This window comes from Lepisma saccharinum, chromosome 2 (genome assembly GCF_977018435.1).
Source record: "Lepisma saccharinum chromosome 2, izLepSacc3.1, whole genome shotgun sequence".
NCBI classification, from domain to species: Eukaryota; Metazoa; Arthropoda; class Insecta; order Zygentoma; family Lepismatidae; genus Lepisma; species Lepisma saccharinum.
The window spans coordinates 5,526,399-5,549,286 of NC_139230.1; the positions used below are offsets into that span (position 1 = coordinate 5,526,399).

Consider the following 22,888-nt stretch of genomic DNA (forward strand, 5'->3'; position numbering starts at 1 on the left):
GTTTCCATTACCATATGAATACTTAGTCCTTCGTAATAGACACATGACGACCAAGGGTATGTTCCGTTGCAATATATAAAACGTGACATGATTACCACGTGAAACAATAATAATAACAAAATAAAATAATAAGCCTCTCGAATGTTGTGTCAAACGTATTGAAAAGAAAGAAACTAATGATTTACTAAAGTATAATATATTACAATTAAAAATTCGTAGTAAACAATATCGAGCTGTAAATAACTTCAGAACTTCAAAACATAGTATCTCCCTTCTAAGGAACTTAAGTATATGGCATGTATTAGGGAGATTTCGTACCAAAGTGGCAAGTCATATGCCATATATGTCTCTTGATTGATTGAGTTGGTGTTTTTAAGTCCACTTTATGCACATTAAGGCTAATTGGGACTGGACCTACAGTTTAAAGTCGGATCCGAACCACTATGTGCCTTCACCGGGTATCGAACCCGGGACTCCTTGATTACAAGGCGACGACGCAACCACTGCGCCATCGGGGAGGCCATATATCTCTTGAGAACGAACCAATCAATAGCAATGTTTCACGTGAGACACTGCATAAAACTACAATTTATTGGTCCGCATACAAGTAACAAGCGACACGCGAAGCGTGTTGCTTCGGTGTGAAATCTCTCTTAAGCATGTTCTCCATCGTAATTAGCCTAAAGAGGAAGAAAAGCGACGTAAAATAAAAATAGGAAATGTTGTCACATTTTGGAATAATCAAGTGGTTGAAATGTGATAGATCCACAATATAAGTATAATCAAGCAGGGGATAAATTATTAATATTAGTCCAAACGAAATCCCTTTTGCAATTTAAGAAAAGTTCCGGTATGGATGGCATACGTGTTGCACAAGACGGGCGAAGATCACAAAACCATCATGCGCCCATATTTTCAAAACTGGGCGCTTATGACTAACATGTATTTCACATCTTTCGAAAAAAATAAAAGTGGGCGTGACTCAAAGGTCGGACGTTTTAATTTTATTTTTCAATTTCAGTAATTTTGTTGTATTCGTAGTGTAGAAACAAAAACTTGTGTATGTGTTGTTCCCTTCGAAACGGGTGCAAATAGCTTGCAGTGCTGACGCACCCGTATGGGTTTTAATAAACAAACAACGTTCCCTTAACTTTTAAGTTATGATACATCTAAATTTCGCTATGATTTAAGTGTAATAGTTTTGAGCAGAGTCACTTCGTTCGAAGAAGCAAAACGAGAAATAATTTTAAAATTGATGCGTGTAAGTTTTTCCTCGATTTCAGGCAACTTTGAATTCGATTCTTTTACTTGGCTGACAAACAAATAAACACGCGTTCTTTTTCAGAAATAGGAAAAGTAAATACATAATAGTAGATGCCGTCCAGAAATAAGTGGGTGTCTTCCAAGTTTTGAAGTCTTAACTAGAGAACACAACACGCACAAACAACGTTTGATGAAGCAAAGCGGAGATTGGAAGAAACGCCGGTAGAGGTTACTTACCCGACCGGAGGTGTTCCTTCTGCACGAGCTGGATGATCGTTGGGAACTGAGCTGAGGAGTGGGGTAGGCCAGGGTTTTTCTTCTGTTTGGCCACATTCCAGGTCAAGTGCTCACCCGGAAGGTGAGCAAGTGCCTTAAGCGATGTTGGCGTCCCGCTATAAAGCTACAAGCCGACTCGTCTCCATTTACTAAAGTGGTTCGTGGTGCGAGGAGTGTTAAGCCAGGTAAGCTGTGCATCATCTGTGCTTTTGGGGGGAAGAGTGATCGTTCGAGAACGGGAGGGTTGGAATGTGAAAGCCATTTTTTTCTCTCTTCATCCCTGGGCAAGGGGTGGATCTGAAGAACGCGATAAAGTTCAGTGACCTTAAAAAATTCTTTTGAAATCCCCATCTCCGGGTAGATTTTTCATCCCCTGATGACCATGGCGGCAGGTGGCATAGTACCTAACTGTAAAAAGACAATTTATTAAAGCTGTTTGTTGCCAGGAGTTGGGGATTCTGTTAACGGAAGTGATTTTTTTAACGTGCGAGAATGTGTGTGTGTGTCGTGAAAGGCAACCCGAAAGCGCAGTGGTAACGTCGTCGCCTTGTAATCAAGGGGTTCCGGTTTGGTACCCGGTGGAGGCACATAGTCGTTCGGATCCAAATTTAAACTGTAGATTCAGTCCCGATTAGTCTATCTGTGCACAAAGTGGACTCAAAACAAAAAGTCAAACTCGTGGAAGGTAAAAAAACAGGATTTCCATTTCATTCCCTATCTTCATTCCTTACAATTTTCTAATAAAGATATGCATAGTATTATAATTTATTGGTTAAGATAAATAATTTGCAAAAGTAACTACGTAGTTAATTTTCTAATAATTGTTTAGCTGAGAGTCCACCTTGAAATATTTGTAATTTGTACTTTTAGTTATGCCGACCTTCGTGGTGGAGTGGTTAACACAGCGCGCTACGATGTCAGGGGTCACTGGTTCGAATCCCAGCATGGGCGTGGTGTTCCTTGTGAATGTTTCTTCATCAGTATCTTCACTCATCTTCGTAGAGAGACAGAAATGACGTGATCAGTACGGTGAACGAGCCTTATTTATTTCATTCATGAAAGACTGACTGAACTCGGAAGCTAATTTGAGGAAGCAACCGTGTGTAGGAATGAATCATAAACTTGGTAGCTCATATGCAAATCATCAGAAGCCTAACCACATTGTATTTTGCTTCAATTTCCTTGTTTCCATTTTCTCAAAACGCAACAGTGCATCAGTGCAATTGATGGATATTGATTATTAACCCTACAAGTATACATATTTTTTTAAAAAACAAAGGATCGCCATTGGAATTGAAGTGTCAGTGGACTTCGTCAAAGTTATCCTAAAGACCATGGATGCACCAATTTTTTACGATCTGTTCGTTTTTTCATCTCCATTCTTAGAGTTAACTGAATTCGTGATTGTCAACTAAAGTAAAGATGCTCGTCACACGTCACGTATTTCAGTTTCGTGCTTTGCTTGTTTACGCAGCTAATGTTGTGACGCGCGGGATATTTTCCTCTTTTTATTTTCTGAGATTGAAACCTGTTTCCATCGCTGCAAGCAGATCCTGTCAACAATATGGTGCCCATGTAGTCTTTGACCAGAAGCATGGTGATCTACTTTGATTCGAGTGACACCAACAGAAAGTAGAACCGGAAGTTGTAGCTTATTTAACGCAGAGTGGAATCTCAAATTTTATCTTACTTTTTTATGTAACCCCACTTTTGGCTAATCGCAACGATAAGAAAGAGTTATGAGTTTGTTTGTTTGAGTTATTTTATGCACAGAAGGCTAATCGGGACTGGACCTACAGATTAATTGGAATACGAACCTCTATGTGTCTACACCGGTATCGAACCCGGGATCCTTTGATTACAAGACGATGACTTTACTACTACGCCATCGGGGAGGCACCTGGATGAGTTATGATTAGATGAAATTGATGAAGGGACACTCATGAGGAAAACCCAAGCCCAGGCCGGAACTCGAACCAGGGAAGTTCAGTGGCGAGATTTTAACATTTGTGCGTGGGTGGGGGGGGGGGCGCTATATATGAAAGTTCTACTTACAACTTCTTTCTTCCACGTGCTTTTTGTAGCCCATTTTCACGCAAAGTTCATGATTCAGATCTAACTGCCTTATTATTAATAATGCCTCAGCATTATTCCCTGTTTACATGTTTTGTTAGTTTTAGTTTGTATATCTACGTCACCTGAGACGGTTGATGACAACGACAGAGGAATGAAAAAAAAATAAAAATGCTTAACCGTCAACTTTTAATGCATATTTCTCGGATAGAAACTTTATCCTGTTGCTTATCCAACCCAACTTTGCTCTATGCTGTGCATGGTTGTCTATCGCATAGGCGAATAGCTTAAAAGCTATTAGGAGTTAGGACCGATTCTTGTTAAATCAAAGTTTGTGTCTATACATAGACGTATTCCCGCGTAGCCCAATGGCTAGCGTTCTCGCCTTTGATGAGCGATCCAGGGTTCGATCCTTGGCGGAATCTCCAACGTTTCAATGTTAACCCAGCATTTTGAGAGCAATTGGGAAGCTACCCCAATCTAGAAAACCAGAAAAAAGTGGCGAATGGACTCGATTCGCTGACAACGCGTCACCCAATGCTAGCTTCTTGCCAGGCTTTATCTCTCACAGGCTTTTGTGCCATGTTATGTAAAAATACAATAGCGATTGTTCCAAGTTATTTTATACTATCTTAGTTAAATATTCGTATTATGTTAGGTATTCACACCCCAACATCCCACTAACACCCTCCCTATATTTTCCACATAGGACCGCTTTATGGCCATTTGGCTCAAACTTTGCCCTTATGCCCCTTAAAAAGAATTTCCCCGAGAGGGAAATTCTGGACAAATCACCCCCTCCTTTTTTCTGTCTTTTCCATTCTTTAGGTTCAATTAGACGACAGCTGAATTTAAATTCGAGGAGCGTAAAGAGATGGATTAAAGGGAACAAGGCGTAATTGAAACCATGAAAGTACTTTTTGTTATGCCGACGTCCGTGGTGGAGTGGTTAGCACAGCGCCGTATAACGTCAAGGGATTCGAATCCTTGAGAGTGTCCCTTCATCGATTTTTCATATCATCACTCATCCTCATCTTCATGATTAGCCAAAAGTGATAGAAAAGTGAAGTAATAATAAACCAAATCAATCGGTTCAATGCTTTTGGTTATTTGAAGTCATTTTTCACTTCTCTAGGTTAATAGCGACTGAAAGGATGATGACTGACGAACCGGTGGAATATATGAAGCAACAAACCCAATGGACTATACCTTAGGATTCCAACATAGAATCCCTGGATTGAATAGTGCAGTACGCTATCCACTCTGCCAGGAAGACTGGTTTCTCATGAAAGAGAATACGGGGTCGTTTAATTGCAAAGCATTAGTTTCGCTTGCCCGAAATGTTTTTTTGATCCCTTCATTAGAACTCAATCGCAACTGCTATTAAAATCCCCCAGTTAAATATAAAAGTGACAATAGAATAAATGGATAATTTACGCAGTTAACTAAGGCATGGCTGACCGGTATCGCTGGGAATGGGAAAGGTAGGTACACATTTCTATGTAGCTCATCACGTGAAGTTTATGGAATTTCTTTTTTCAGTTACGTGTGCTTGTCAGGCTGTTGATATAAAATTGAAAGAAAAAAAAACGGAATTATAATTTTATTAAAAAATAATAAATAAACTATTATTTATTGTCATCCCATTATTATTATTATTATTATATCTTTGAGGAGACTCCTCTACTCGATCCACCAGATGAGTGAATGTCCAGCACAACTGTTTTTCTTTTTCTTTTTATATTTCGTACAGTTAGTATACTGAAATACATTGTTATTCTGTTTTGTTATAAACTTCTACATTATAAATTCCTATTTACGTCTGAGCAACTATTATGATTAACCAGCACAGCAAGAATTATGCAATCAAATAGTAATTCTACATAATATGAATAAAGGATAATGAGAAACATCAAAGTGAGCTGCTGGATAGCGATAACACTTTAAATAATAATTTATTATTAAAAACTTATCGTCGCTTCGTTGTCAATAATCAACCAGCAAGGACAGCACAATTTTTTCTTTGCTTGTGAAAACAGAATCACGATTTAGCTTAATTTTTTCCCCTCCTGTCGATTATTTGTGTATTAGTTTTTGCGTTCCTATTGGATTAACGGGATATCGCAACGCCATAGGCGCATGGCCGAGCTCCACTTGCATGCTGCAAAACAGAAGGTTGGTTGTTCCGAAGCACAAGTAAACCATTCCCTCGAGCAATGCGGTCCTTTCAATAGAGTCTCCGTTTACCGTTATTCTCTGAGCTCTTCTGTTGCACGTGGACTACACAAACAGATAGCCATTATGCTTGTATGTGTTTGTTGGGTGTTCTTTTTAGACTGAGTCCGAAAATACGTCTCAGGTTTCTTCTCAGAATCTTGAGAAAACGCACCCAAATATTGTCACAATTCTTACGCTTTGCAAAGAATATTTGTTGCTCCCATCTCGGTTCTCCATTACTTGTATAATGTAATTATTTCGGCGCACTCAAGACTCCTTGAGTTGTTAACCCGATACCAGTGGCGTGCCCAAGGGGGGTGGGGGTTATAACCCCCTTTTTCGGTCCAGTATTTCTAATAAAAGAACGTCAAAGGCAGGAAAATATGGCAAAATGAGGACAGACTACTTAAAAAATGTGCACATAACCCCTCCCTTTCGAAAATCCTGGGCACGCCACTGCCCGATACACACAATAGATGTTTGCAGAGTCCGCTTTGGTGCCCTGTAGCTTTGAAAGTAATTCGAGCAATTGAACTCCAATCAGGAATACAGCCTGGAATACCAGATTACAAGGCGATAACATTAACCCCTACGTCACGATTATACCGATGAACAAAAGAGCTATAAGAATCATAGCTGGAGTAAAGAAAACTTATTCATGTAGAACTCTTTTCCGTAAATTTAATGTGTTAACTCTCCCCTGCATATACATTTATGAATGCTTAATTTATGTTAAGCAAAATATTTCCAACTTTGCCACAAATGAGGAAATACATGGCCTAAACACAAGAAATAAAGACAAACTTCACATAAAACACTGCCGCCTTAACTTATGTAAGAAAGGTCCCTTAAACTCTTCCATAGATCTCTACAATAAACTACCACAAGGTATGAGGAAAGAACCAAGCACAAGATAGAAGCGATGCTTATGAAGCATGTTTTTTATTCTATAGCTGAATACATGGAAGCGACTTTTGCATAAGACAAAATGTATATAACGTAGTATAATCACATATTCTTCTTGTAAATTTAAATGTCAACTGAACTTGGATAAGTAGTGTCACCTAGAAGTAGGCTGTAGTGTTCTATATCTTTCATGTTATGCTTGTTTTTTGTGATTTTGATAAAATACCAGAGTAAGGCCCAATTTTTTTACATTTTTTGGCTATACATTTTGTATTTGTATGTGTAAGATCTATTAGTGTAGTATTGTATTGTAATGTATTCACATGTCCTATATTACCATGTACTGTTATTTGTACACATCGGTTGTCCTTGGACGCAAATAACTAAACTAAAGTAAACTAAAAAAAATGTTTCCTTTCTGTGAAATTGCTGGCATTAGTGCTATAGTGGTATCACACTGCGAAACTATCAGTCGAATACGGGATGTGAATGATTTTCTTGCATTTACTTAGATGTTATATCGTAACAAAATCGTGGTTAATCTAAGTATAACTCACCGTATAAAATTCCCCAATAAAAACTGTGGTAAAGTTATTCATCAACTTGGTACAGTTTATGCACAGAGAGTGACCGTGGCCGAAACTAGAGTTGAGCGTAGGATCGGAATCTGGCATTTCGAATAAAGTGTGTTAGCATTCCGTTTTACTAACTTTTATAAATCAAGTTAACAGAACTTAAACATTACGTGCATTGATTGCCTCTCTGTTCTCAAACATGTAGCATGAATGGGTAACGAAGGCAGGTAAAATATGGAACTATAATTTTATCTCGAGGTCAAGTCTTCAATTAGCAGTGAGTACAATGGAAAATAGTGGGTCTCTCCGCTGCTGAGTTCTTACGTAAGGTCTGGGAGGAGAATTGTCCTTCATGTTGATGGCGAGAAATGTAGTCCATTGAATCAGAGGATGCAAAAAAGGAAGCGCTCACCAGAGCATATCATGTTATGATTCGATGCTTTATTCCCAGAGGTTTCAAGCTGCAGCTTTTGACTGAGTAGTGAGTCTAATTGTGGCAGAACATACAGAATGGCCCCAGAATTATGATACTGTGTTCTCACCGATCTCTTTCCTTGTGATTTTCCAGCTCAGTTTCGTTGCTTCTAATTCCCACCTTTCACGTGACCTCTGTTATTCCCACGAGGGTCATCCGGACGCCGGGAATTGCTGGAAACAATGATCCCTTAACTTTAATTGTTTTTGTACATTAACCAAGACAATACTTTACTGCACGTGAAAATGTGAAGAATTTCTAAAACAGTAGCTCGACATCTCCCGAAACGCAAGACTAATTCTGACAGTTGTCTCTCCATGCAATGGATATTCTCTTGGCTACTATTTTAGTTGAACTCTTTGTTCCTTTATTGCGTTTCATAACATAAGAACTAATCGGGACCGCCATTCCTTCAATAAGAGATGGGTAATTCGTCTATGGGAGAGTTCTCGAACTTGTGGAAATGATTGTTTTAATTTTTTTACTATATGGAAGAAATAGTTCAGGTCTTATCTGCACCTGCCCCATAACTGACTTTCCCCGTAACTTCATTTATTTAACATACAAAAATTACTTCCATGCAAATATTGAAACTGAAGAAATCGCCAAGCCCACTTATTTTGAAGAACACTTCACCATTAGTAGCATAATATTTGAGAACCCAGCACAAATAAACAAGACATGGGATTAAATAAGAAACAACGGACTATCACAGCCGATGTCCTGGATGTAGTTCTTGTCGTTCGGGGTCCTGGGTTCGAATCCCGGCCTGGGCATGGGTGTTTTTTGTGTGTCCCTTCATCAATTACATCATATCATCACTCATCCTCATCTTCGCGATTAGTCAAAGCGGAAGAAATGCGATGTAAATAAACCAAATCAATTAATCTATCTTGTCGTCAGGCTCTTGTTAGTGTACAGTCAAGCAGTTTCCTCCGAAATGCACTGCGAAGATGTTAGGTTGCCTACTTCTTTCACCACATGTAAAATGCACCGAAGAAACTGTTACATGTGCGAGAGAAAGTCAATAGTTATTTTACATCTCTATCTCCCGCCTGATTTCAAAATAAGTGTAATGTTCCGAGATTCTGCTTTTCCTTAGCAGTATTTACGAAGAAACTCTACGATTCCATTTTTTTCATTACAAACCTGTATGTACAAATAATATTGGAAATAAACAAAGGGGCAGTATGTATGCTCGTCCATTCAGGTATCTACAACATCATTGTAACAATCTTTACAGGCATCTGTGGCCCTTCAATTAGCTTAGCGTGTTATTAAACCAGGTATCGTGGGTTCTATTTTCGATAAGAAGTGAACACTATATTTCATCCATCACATCCTCGTGATTAACTGGCTGGTATAAATACATGCCACAGAATTAAAAATGGAAGAATTTATGGCGCCAATAGAAACATTCCCTCTTCTATCTCTCTCTCTTGCTCGTACAGTTTGTCATATTCTTTAATGATGTAATCATGGGCTGCGGAAGACACATTTTAACCCGGGCAGGCCGTTGCTTTGGCTACCTTCCCTCTAATCTTTAAACGTCATTACGAACTTAAATCTCCACGTGATACTAAAGAAGTAAAGGGCAGCGCCTATTTTAAGAAGCGTCTTTGAGAATCACCCAGACAAGATCCATGGCTACTCCTACATCCTGGCCTGACCCACATCGTCGGCAGAGCATCCTGTAGTAATGTGTGTTGATCATGATAAGTATCTCTTACATAAATGGTATACATCAAATTGTAAGGAACCGATTTTCTTGAAAAAATCGTAATTTGAGAGATGTGACATCTCGAAATTACTAGTTTCTAAGTCACACTGGAAATATATAACACTTAATATTCCCAATTCTCGTAGTAATCCTCGAAGTGATAGTTTAACTTAGTTTCCTTTTATTCTTTTTGTGTTTGACTTGTCATTAACGTGTCTGCCATTAAATAAGTAATGCCATTTGAAATTTTGGTGGATGGATCCCTCCAGTGGTCTGCACCCTGTGAACCCCGATTTTTCCACCAACTTTTGTCCTTTTCTGATCATTGGTGTCATTTGAACAACAAATTTATATTCTACATATACAGTAGAAAAATGTATGTTTTATGTACGTTATCTCAGTGTAAAGATTTACATGAGAAATTGCAGAAACCTGTGGGGTTACGAAACTGAGGAAATCGCCTCCTTTGCGCCTCGGTAACCGTCTGGTTACATTATTTATGTTTAGTATAAGATATTTGCATTTTCCTAACGTTTTAAATACACAAATACTATGCAGGTAATTCCACGGTGCAGATTCAAATACGTAACATGAACTGAAATTATTTTTTACTGGCATTATCGAAAAAGTAATTGTGAATAGCACTGAATCAAAACGTAACGATGTCCGTTTGCGCATAAAGAGAATCTTTACTGTTGCGAAATAAAGATAAATCCATCCAAATACAAGGAGGAAACGAGCTTTGATTTTCCTAATGTATAAGATCATGTATTTCTGCATAACAAATGCTACACACAGTAGCGTAACGACAGCCCCCGCAACCCCCGCAATGCGGGAGGGCCCCGAGGCGCAGGGGCCCCACAATGTTTTTTCTGCGCTCCTGAAATTTTATATAATTTCAGAAATTCAACACATAGTGTCCGTTATTTTTTTAAAATAGACAAAATGTAGGTCAACAATGACAAAATTTGAACTCGAAATTCACTGAGGTGAGCACTAAATAGAGACGTCCTATCGGTGAACTTAGAATACGTATGAACAGAGTTACTGTAATTTACACAACAAATAACTTCACGACTGGTCGAGTGGGTTCCCAGTAACATATAAGACAATGTGTACGATAATATGCAGGGGCGTACTGGCTCAATCAAAGGGGCCCTGGCAACTTAACCTGTGGACCCTCAGAAATGTTGAAGATCGCCAAAAATTTAAAAAAAAACAATCTCTCATCTCAGACCTTTATAGATATACCGTTTGTCGGAATCTTTTAGAGTATAAATTGTCTGCAGTTATGAATCCAGTAGGAAGATTCAGTTGCTCGGACAATCTGTTTTTTTTTTTTTTATTATTTTACCACACAAACAAGAAAACTTGGTAATTTATGAACTATTATCACTAACATTTGTTTTATGTATGGTATTTAAAATGTAACTTCCCACCAAATATTTTCAAAGGGGGCCCAAGTCTTTTCATATTCAAATAAGAACTTAGACAAATTACCCACCTGTTAAGTCTTACAGATTATTTTCGATTTGTAGCTATAGTGTGACAAGGTCGGTCAATTTTATCTTAATTGTTAAACACTTCAAAGGGGGGTAGCTAACTGTTGTACGTCTGTTACCCTCTGACGTCATCGATGATATATATATATATATATATATATATACGTAGTAGTATTTTCGATATTCTTTTTACCAAGGGGCCCCCAATAGTTTAGTTGAAGGGGGCCCCAGGGGACTGCGCTACGCCACTGGCTACACACAAAGATGATTTTGCTTGGCGATTATTCAGGACAGATTCCTTCCTTCCCAAATGCTCTCATTGTAAACAGGTTTTCGCTTCTACTTGATATCGTGTTGGCATACAAAACCCAACCTCTCTCCACTTGACCTTCGGAAGACCACGCTTGGGATCGGATAGCACAAATTGAAGTACGTAGTTTTTCTTGGTAGCCAAAATTTTCTGTCATTTATTTGCAATTTCACTCCGGGAATACTCTACAGTTCAAGCCACGCCTAAAGGTAGACCAATAAAAAGTGAAAACGAATGAAGTAGTATTAAAAATAAAATATATATATAATGTTTTTTGTATGTATGTTTATGTATTGCTTTGCTTCTATTTTATGTATATATATATATATATGCCTCCGTGGCGGAGTGGTTAGCACAGCGCCCTGCAAAGCCAGGGGATTGGACATGGGTGTTCTTTGTGAGTGTCGCTTCATCAATTTCATCATATCGTCACTGATTGTCATCTTCTCGATTAGCCAAAAGTGGAATAAAAGCGAAGTAAAATAAACCAAATTAATATACATATATATCATCACACTGTAAACAAGGAGTCCTGGGTTCGAATCTCAGGCATGTATATTAGTTTATATTTTTCTCCCATCTATTTCATGAGTTCTCACTCTGATCAACCTGATTGTGCTAGACGCATAGAAAATCGACATAGAATAACTAAAATACAAATGTCTATTATTGTCTATTGATACATTTTGCATAGAAACATTTAATTATTTATAGTTTCATGTTGATTTGTTTTGAAGTCCACTTTATGCACAGAAAGGCTGATCGGGACTGGACCTACGGTTTAAAGTGGAATCCGAACCACTGTGTGCCTCCAACGGGCATGGAACCCAAATTATAATTTCATGTAATGAACATATTATTACTTTCATTGTTCATTGCCTTATGTAGCATCTCTTCCACGAAATGTGCCTGCTTCACAATCTTCCACGGTTCTCTTTTTCTCTTCCCCCCCTACCTTGACTTATTCCGGCGTCGTTGAAGACGTGGGAAGGATTCTCAACAATAGCCTAACGGTTCAAGGAATAATCTGCTCCAATCTGTCATGTTCTTCTTTTGTCCAGGGGTGAGGAATCCCGTTTTTTACCTCCCTCCTGATCCAGTCGTTCGGAGGGTTCTCTAGAATTCTTTCGAGGACCTTCACCTGTTCTTGATGTTAGCACTTTTGAGTTCAAGGTCTTCTCCTCCCCCGTTTCTTTATACCTATTGTCTCTTCCCTTCTCTCACAGACTAACCTGTAATTCTGCGTGGTAAATGACCTACACACTGGAAAATGTATACAGTGCAATTCTGGAAGCTCACTTGCCTTTTGTCCTTAGTAGCATTTCGTGATGTAATGTTTGAGCTTGTATTTAAGTCGTGACTGTAGAGTTCTCATGGAGCATGTATTCAAACGGATAACCTAAAACTTCTAAAAATCCCAGCAACATATAGTACTTTTCTGTTTTAAGTTTGAATACTTTATTTAATACAAAAACGTAAAGTTAATGAAAAGAAAACAGTAATTTCGTCTATTGTGTACATTAACAGTATTCATAGCCTACAATTACTAGAAATTACAATAGTTACATGAAGAATTCTTGGATAGGTAGAAAAATAGGTTACAAGAAAGAATACTGTAATAGGAAAATTTGATAACAGTTAGACTAAGGTTGTTCAGATTAATATAAAAATAGAAAACACTTAACTTGCTTTGCTCAATACTGTGGGGAAGAATTTGATATTTGGTATTAGATACGTGTCCTCTGCGCACTCTATATCCGAGGCCCCACGCCCTCCTGCGTAGGAATATTTAATAGAAAATATATTACACAACTGAAATCCAACCAGCTCTTTCCATACAGGCGCGGATCCACGGGGAGGGCGATCGCCCCTCCCAACTGCCAGATTTTTGGTTATGTTATTATGCCTAATATTTTTCAAGATTCAACTGTTCTGTCTTTTATCACCAAGTTTAACAGAGGATCGAGAATATTTTTCCACTGTACAAGATGCCTCAAAACGGGACCGAACCCGAGACCCCTGTAGAGAACGGGTTTTTGTTTCTTTGTTTATTCATTTCATTCCTAATATCTGATAGTTCAGTTAACCGTGACTATGGAATTATGATAATAACAACATACAATAATAACCATTAATTTCTAGCCCTGGACCCTTGTTGCAAAAGATTTTTAAAAAACTCTAATCTTTAGGACGTAGTTGGTTTTTGCTAACAGAACAATATATTTTTTTTATCTAAATCAGTGCAAATGTAGGTTAGAATTGATTCTCGGTGAGGCGAGGTACCCGACTGAAATTCGCCCCTTCCAACTGTATCTTCTTGATCCGCCACTGCTTCCATATCATATTTCTGTGCCTTCTCCATTTAATTGGTCTCCTCAAAATGATAACATCTCGGCAAGTAGATTGAAACAATGAGAATTAAACAAGGACATAAAAGTATTTTTAAGCAGAGACGGATTTATTGTGTTGCATAGGAATTCGATCCCATCCTCGAACATAAAGTTATGAAATCTTAGCTCTTATCTTTCTCGCTGCGGAACTTTTGGACGCACATGGAAGGTTTGTTGAAGTCTGCAGTAGTTAGCATCCAAAAATTACTGCAAACTTGAATCACATTGCCTCCCGTAGAAAAGTAGTTTTTTTGTTTAAAAAAACTCAAGGCACAGTAAAAGCTAACATGAGAATATATGTGGTGCGTTTCTGGGAAGATCCTTTAATTATACGAACATTTTAAATTGCAGACTTTTCAGATTACTTAGACACACGTGGATGTTGAAACTTAATTATAAATATTGTATTTCTGTGTTTTTAATTTTTTTACGTTTGTCTTCTGCGTATTCAGCCTAATTGCGACAATGAGGATGAATGATGAAATTGATGAAGAGACACTCATAAGCCCATGACTAGGCCTGAACTCGAACCCGGAACCTACGGTGACGAGGTCGTGAGTTGATCTCTCAGCCATCGAAAATAATTTATATTGTTCACTTATTCCACAAGCGGCACCAAGGAGTGGCTGTTGAGCACACCCAATCGTAGTCTAATAATAATAATACATGGAAGCGAATTTATTGTTGTGTGTCCACTTTGTACATAAAGTAACTTTAATAAAAATACATGTCATTAATTCTTTTACTTGCATGTGCGTACGTAAGAAAAATGAGGGAGAAGATCGAACTTGTTTTCTACATTTTCACCTCTCGTCATAAGTTCTGCAGTCCCTTTAACCAGAGTGCGCATTATGGAGAGTGCCAGGGATTTTCTTGCCACGTTCACAAGTCACAAGTATTCCTCTATTGAGAGGTATCCTTTCATCCCTGCCAGGGATGAATTTATCCCTCTCAATAACAAATATTGTAGTTTCTTCTGTAAACTTGTTCGTGAAGCAAGTCTCGTTCCGTGCTTTCAAACATCGATAGGTCAATCACTGACAACACATCTGACTAGCTATTGTAAAACTGATGTACCGATCTTACCATCAACAAATACTCAACAATATTTGAAGCATTTGTTATTATTGGCTAAAAAGGAGTTTTTACAGAATGCAAGCTCGTAAGACGCGCTCGGGAAAATCTATTACGTTGCAAAGTTCATGTGCACCGCACTGTTGTAAGACAGTACGCAGAAATTTCATTATTCTATAATATTTCTTCCAGCTCGTCGGTATTTCACTTGTTTCATCTTTCCACATACAATGTTCTCTTCCTTAGAACGCCTGAATATATAAGAGGACCTAACTTTCAATCCCTTCTCTGGGCAAGCCACCGGCATTCCTGTGAGTGCCGGTTCATGTAAAAGCAAAAATACTGCATTGTTACACAATAAAGTAGTATTTTGTATTATTTGCCTCACTTGCTACCGATGCCGCGAACAGAGACCCTGGGAACTGCTGGACACACACGACTTCCCAACCCAAATCACATAGCCATAATTTAACGCTTTCCGAACATGTGCTTACAAACAAATTTTCAGCCAGCCATCTGTTGATGCGTAACCATATTTTTGCTCTTTTTTACACATGAATAAAGAGTAGAGGCTTGTTTGTTCAAGAAATGTATATTAATTAAGCACGTTGAATCATGAAATGGAGTAACAATATTTTTTTTTTCTATGAGAACGTTAATTCAGCAAATAACAGAAGTCTTTATCCTCCAGAGGTAAAGAATCTGGATTCAAATCACGCCTAATTCCAAAAGACTAATGATCGAAGCGAGGCTTATTTGCTAAGTTAGGCCTGGATTTAAGGGGTGCTTGGGGGAGCCCCTGGTCTCCATCTGCATTGGGTCCTCCACAGGGAAGAAAAATCTTTTGGCTCCGTGATGTTGTTAGCCTTGGACCTCCACACATATAAATCCTTGCCTCTGCTTATACGTATCTCTAAGAAACAGAAATTACAATTACCATACCCCCTCAAATTCGAGAAGGCTAGAATTTTCTGAAACTATTCGTGTTTTTTTATTCTCTACTGGGGCAAATTTTATAATTTAGATCACAATATTTTTCCCTAGAAAATGCTGTCTTTTTAATTTATGAAAACATAGATGTTAGGCAATTTGGATCATTACAAGCACAAGTAGTTCTCTAACATAATAGAGCAACATTAGAATGAATAGGCAATCATGCTATGACCTAGGTCCCCTGTTGTGATCCTACGGTCCAATCAGTATCTTTATGAATTGAGTTCAAGGTGATAACTTTGGAGTACAAGCCGGCGTTAACTAGCGTGCATGAAGTCTATACCACGAAGATCATCGTTTTGATGGCACAGTCAGTGGTGTGTTTAAGGCAGGAGTTATCGGACTTGAACTTCTCAAAATGTATTTCTTGATTGTATATAATTTCCTAAAACTTTGAAGCTCTTACTTGTTAATATTGAGCATTTATATTGTTAATGTTTTGAGAGGACTGCTTCAACCAATACATATGGCACCGCCGACAAAGAAAATAATAAAATAACCCTTAGCCATTCACAAATACATTTACAAATACGCCATTGGGCACGTCATTCTTTTTCGTTTATGCCTATACAATGTAGTAGGAGATAACTGATTTAACAGTGACTTGTTTGCTTTCATTTAAAAAGTGTCAGGTTTATTGATAGTTCTCTGATCTCTGCACTGGCTACAGTACAAAAGTCGTTTGTGCACTGACAGGTCAGTGCAGATATTGGGTGTTTCTGATGTGTGGAAAGGAATACTTAGTCCATCATCAGTTACATTTGGATGTAGATGTTAACATTTTATAGTTGTATGTACATTTCACTATCACAGGAGTGTAAATTACTTACTGAATTTACACTTGACGTTTAGAAGAATGTAGTCAGGTTTCAACATTTTACAAACAACTTGACAAATTATATCGTGGCTGCGTTTTGAAATGTAGACACTACTAGGAGAAAGAACCAAGATAAATGCTTGTAATACAGTTAGATGCAAAACATTGGGTGGGCTGATGTCTGAGATTTTTTTCATAATTTTATTAAATAGTCCGGAAAATGATGAAAAATCTGTTGATGTCCATCGCTTGTATAACCGATTTTGTATTTTTCGGTGCTTCTTGCCTGTCTATTTTGAGAGTTTCAGCACAGTATTATAATACGCCTGTCTATCTGTGGTTTTAGTGTCTATCTATCCTCACCCTGGTTATAATCTCATATCCCCTTTAAACTTTCTCAATAACGATGTGACCACGGGATAGTGTAAATAATATAGAACACTGAAAAGTATCACACTGGAGATGTAATAAATTTATTGGAATATTTTAATAAAACTCAGTAAGAAATGTACGATGATGAAACATTTGTTTGGACTTGACTTTATTCTAAAATAAAATATAACAGGCAAATCATTGGGTGGGATCGAGCCCCACAGGTCCATATAAGTTGGCGATCTGTTTCCTATCACATACCTGTCTGTTTCTCTCTATTTCATCCAATCGCCGTGGCCTTTGTGGTTAACATGTAAATTGTGTGAAGCAATTCAAAAACCGCATTCCTTTAAGGACAAGACCGCCGAGTAACCGGTGGTCTATCCAATCCCTACTTAAATCTCGCTCTCTAGAACAGAGTAATAGGGAAAAGTGAGATTGAATGAGTCAGCAATAATCAATGCTGAATATGAGCGCCACTTCAATATCCCGGACACGAACACAAGACTTCACAGGCCATTGGTGTGTAAGGGGTGACCTTTCACGTAGTACACCCAAATGTCAACCTCACTTCCACGTTAGTACACCCTGGACTGAAGACTAACGGGGCTCTGGCGACTGGCCCCATGGCCAGTATAATTTTGTTTGTATTGTCCTGTTCTTTTGTCCTTATGTGTGCTGAGTGCCCCTTTACAGCCTCAGCTTTTAACGAAAGTCAGAAGATTTTAATATTTTATGATTTTAGTTCTACAACGTTAGAGTTGTTATTTGTAAAGATAAGGGGCTGGACCCCGTAGAATGTGACGGGTGCAAAATAACCTTAGTGCTGACGCACCCAAAATTTTAAATTCAAATTTCAAATTTCAAAAAATTTCACAGGCCATTATGTGAACGGTTCAAGTGTTAAATCTAGGTTATATTGGTCCCGCCTCAGAGATGTAGAGGTTAGCGTAACTTACTGCTAATCACTCATAATTAGACGTGAACTTTATATCAATATATTTGGGGAGAGGTTCGCCAGAATAACACTAAATTTTACTCAATATAGAGTAAATGTCGTCGCGAAAAATAATCCGGGGACACCATCGTTGTGTTAAAAGCAATTTTGAAAATTTGTTTGAAGTAATCGCCCCGCCCCCCTTAAACGTAGACCAAGAAAGATTTTCTGTTATAGTGAGAAGACAAATTCTCTCCGAAGAAAAAGCCTGTGAGTAAACATTAACAACGATATGTAAGAAAAATACTATCAACCTTATCGTTGTGGAAATGAAAAGTGAATTACAAAAAAACAGCAAATTTTTTTCTGTAAAAGTGAAAAGTGTAAATATAATTGTTTAATATTATTCAGTTCTTATATCATATTTTGTGTGATGAATTACATACCTGAATCAAATATATTTGTTTATTTCTCCCAGAGGTACGCCTAAGAATTTTATTTTTATCAAATGTACGACTTGTCTAAATTTTACACTTTATTCAGTGTCAAAAGTTGAATGCCTAGAAAGAAAAAAATAGAATTACAAATTACGAACAACACAATTTTTTTTGCTTTAAAACGCGAAAAGTTACACAGATTTGCTGATCAAAATAACAGATTTTGAAAACGATCTGAAATAAATTCTCTACTGAGAAATGTTTATTGATGTTTATCGCCTCTTATATTTCATGAATACTACATCGTCGCGACTAACTTACAAGGATGAATCAAATACCTAATACGCTATGTAAATGCTATCAGAATTATCAAACCCAACTTGAAAATGAAGTGTCCCTTGCATCGTATGAATATGACCCAAATTTCGGAATCGGAACACGAATGTCAGTTTAAAATTGAAAGTCACAGTCAATTCCTGCATCGATAAGGTTGCATTCATAAGTATTTCACTGATTCGGGGCAAGTATACCAGCAAAAGTCTCTTTTTGACGGATCGTGGAGAATTAAAGTCCATGAAAACACAACAAACGTGGTCGCTACCACACAGAGCCTCTATATTTATTCCTGCCGACCTACTGGCAACGTCGCTACAACAACGTCCGTGACCTGAAAGAAAGATGGCCGATACCGTTAGTTCAACATCCCCCAGCCAATCAACAAGATGAGCCGGAGCTAAGTATCACCTGCAATTTCCAAACTTCCCCACCAACAGGAATCGGAAAGAAGAAGAAGAAAAGAAACGATGAAGAAGGACAGCCTCACGGCATTATCACGCCTCTGCTCCACTTCGAGGCTGTTGACAGAACTAGCATTGACTCACGGACGCCCAAGCATCCTTGAATGCACTCGAACATTATGCAATGTGACCGCGGATAAGTGCCAGTGAAGATCGGGAATACGGAGGCAACATGGGGCATTTCCAAACTTTAAAAGATCTGTCGGTCTTATTGAGAATCTCGGATTTTCCCACTGTTAGAATATTCAGAATAGTTCTTACGTGTGAATGAAGCTCAAGTTTACAGAAAACGTAAAAATAAAATAATAGAATCAGCATTTTCATTACTTACCTCCGCGGGGAAGTGGTTATCACAGCGCGCTGCGGCGCCAGTGGTTCCGGGTTCGAATCCCGGCCTTGGCATGGATGTTCTTTGTGAATTTCCCTTCATTAATTTCATCATAACATCACTCATCCTCATCGTCGCGATTAGCCAAAATGGGAAGACAAACGACTCTAAATAGCAAAAAACAAATCAAATCAAACATTTTCCGCAATCTAATCTGTTCATAACATTTCACGATTCATAATCAGAAAATGTCTAGCTGCTGTAGAATTAAAGTATACACTATTTACCTATAGTAACAAAATTAACAGCGATTTGAAACATAATTTTATTCACACAAGACTGTGCCTGATATATTATTTGAATGTTTTCCTTAGTAAAGTGGAATCATTTCTTCCAAGAATATAAATTAATGTTTGTGTGGACGTTAATTTAGATATGAAAAATTAATGTTCATTTAGTGTTTTTGAAGTAGGACACTACTTAGTAGATACAGAAAATTGCCAACAATGGAGAATAAAAATACACAATAACATAATGAGCAAACGAGGAGAGTCAATGAGGTAAATAAGGCGGTTTTTTTTAGTATTTGTGTCAACATCCAAACTACCTTCTCCCCTTTCTGTGGTTTGTTGACAACTGATTCCAAACTTTACTTACCGAAGAACATAGACATTTTGAGCCGTATATTTTCTGGTTTAGGTTGAATAGACGGATATTGTTTATATTACTGGATCGCACATTGGGATAATATACATTATTATATATAATTACTTTCTTACATAGTTAGATGGTGTATCAAGTACCAGCTTTCGCCTATTTCACGAAAATAGAAAATCCAGAGACATGAAAGTCCCTCACCGTGGGCGTATGGTCCAAGGCGTCAAGTTTTGGACTCGGCTACGGGACACACCAAGGTTCGAGTCGAGTCTCCTGAGGGAAACGTAACAACTTTTCTCTTGGAATTTCGGCCTGTGCATGTGACCGATGGCCACCCACCATCGTGAGGAAATTAAGGAGCTACGAATAAGTGCGTAACCCGGTCATAGAAAACCTACAACGACTGGCGGTTCGTCGTGCTGACCATGCGTTACCCCGTAACTGGTGGGAGTGAGGCCGGCAGCCGGTAGGTAGGCACGGACTGTTACGCCACGGGTTATTAATTATTATTAATAGATACATGAAAACATGGTAAAATATATCACTAATTACAAGAAAACAAGAAGTTTTACTCTCCCCTTACGAGCATATTAGTGCATGCCACTACTAGAACCAGACTCTGGCGGAATGACTGCATTGCGGTCTGTTCAAGCCAATAATATATTTCTTCTATCGCCATTTATCCTCCTCTTCACATGCAGAGGTATAAAAGCGATGCAAAATAACCAAAATTAGAAATAGATATTCGGTCAAGAATGTAAACAGTCGTTGTTTTACCGAATTAGTCCACTGCATCTCTCTTACGAGTAGCTCCAGACTGGATGCGACTTGTGTGCTTTAAAACTTTCCACGGTTACGTGGAGCGAGTGAATATCTTACGCAATACATTCCGCATAATAAAGCCATCATCTCTTTAGTGGGTCATCTAAACGATTGTCGAGTCTGAGTGCTTACACGTGTAACCAATGGGATGTAGGTTGGGTTGGGGGATTGGATTGTCTTTCACACTAAATAACAGAGCCGGCCCTACAGGTGTATGTAAGTGTGTGTTGGGGGTGGGGGCAAATATATGCGCAGAGCCTACAACCAAAAGTGATCTGTGGTGACTCCCCGATGGCGTAGTGGTAACGTCGTCCCCTTGTAATCAAGGGGTCCCGAGTTCGATACCCAGTGGAATCACATTGCATGGTGGTTCGGATTCCACTTTAAACTGTAGGTTCAGACCCGATTAGCCTATCTGTGCATAAAGTAGATTTAAAACAACAATTTAAAACTTATCAGGTGTGTTATATTGAGGAAATTTTCTTGAAACTATTTCTAATTATAGTTTAATTTAATATAATGCATCTAACATGCCTCTCTTTAAATTATAATTAAAGTGTTCTTCTGGCTTGTACTTCTTTTATGCCCTATTTAATAAAACAATTAATTTATGATCTATGTTATGGGTCCCTGTCTTGATTTACCAGCACTATGAATCCGATATTTGTTAGTTCCACAGCTTCATGGGGATAAATATAGTGAAAAAGTGAAAAGAAAACTTAAAAAGTCAATATATTAAGATAAACCAGTAGCCTTGAGTATACTTATGTAGTGAATCACATAATCTTTGCAAATTTCTTATTTTGCGTCACTTTTCTGCCACTTTTGGCTAATCGCGACGATGAGGATGAGGTGCGAGGGGGTACTTGCGAACCCCTTAATTTTCTTCCGCACCCCCTTCAGCGCCCCCTACGTTCAACTGAAAACACTAACCCTTAGAGTGTCATATTATGTCATGTCGTCATATCGAGCGTCGAATGTAAGGTACTGAAGTAAGACTGTTATTATTGTATGCAACAGGCTAGCACTGAAAGAGGTGCCGATATACATACTTTCCTGTACTGGCGGCAACCTCTATAAATATCAGCGGCCGTTTTGTTTTCTTTCCTCAGCATTGTTAGAAATGTTTTCTTCCTTTGTTTCTTCAAGTGGTCTGTTTGTGGTTTTCGACAATTGCCTACAGATTAATCTGAGTTACGTTTTTCTTTATTTTTCTTTTGCATTGTTGATAAACGGTTTATTTTCCGCCTACTTGTTCTTCCTCACACTCACTGACCAAGTCGTGCGCGGGAAATAATTTAACGCGAGTTGTAACGTGAAGCGTAGTTTTCTTGTTAACACGTTATGTGTATTTGTTCCACGTAGCATGTCTAGTAAACGTATATACCATTTCAGGCTTTTTCGAAACCCGTTAGAAAGAGGCCCAATGTTCACGAAGAAATTTTACAGTTCGTTGTTGGGGATAGTGCGGCAGAAGGGATTTTAACGAAGACGAAGTGGCTGTGCACTTCGCGTTTTGTCCTGAAGTGGCAGACGGAATGTACAATGTACTACGCATTTGGAACTTCCATTGGTTACACTGAAAAGGTTCAAAAATTGTGTTTTTAAAGACAAGGATAATTTCATTTTTTATTTTTTTTATTTCACTACATTTCACTAAATAGACTGCAACGTGTATCTGAATGTTTACACTGTACGACCACTTTCTTGGAGTATAAGACTTAATACATATCATCATGTAAGTCCAGGGGGAAGGCAAGTGGGTGCACAGCCTGCCTGGAAAATGAATGTCAATCTAAATTTATTATATTTCACACATACAATTTAATTTCAGTCAGTAATTTTTGTTAATCAGTGGCGGCGATTAGGAGTGCAGTTGCCCCGCACTATGCTAAACTGTCCTTGCCCCCCCCCCCCACCGTTTTGGTACTTTGCTCCCCAGTTTTG

The 22,888-nt window shown here is 38.3% G+C and overlaps 1 protein-coding gene across 1 annotated transcript in view; it reads left to right on the plus strand.

Moving 5' to 3' along the window:
• Positions 1-1,696: 1,696 nt before the first annotated feature.
• Positions 1,697-22,888, plus strand: part of LOC145984351 (uncharacterized) — a 51,609-nt gene continuing 30,417 nt past the window's right edge. The window contains exon 1 of the mRNA XM_083118008.1: positions 1,697-1,724. The gene's annotated coding sequence lies outside the window, so the exon portion shown is untranslated. The remainder of the gene's footprint in view (positions 1,725-22,888) is intronic.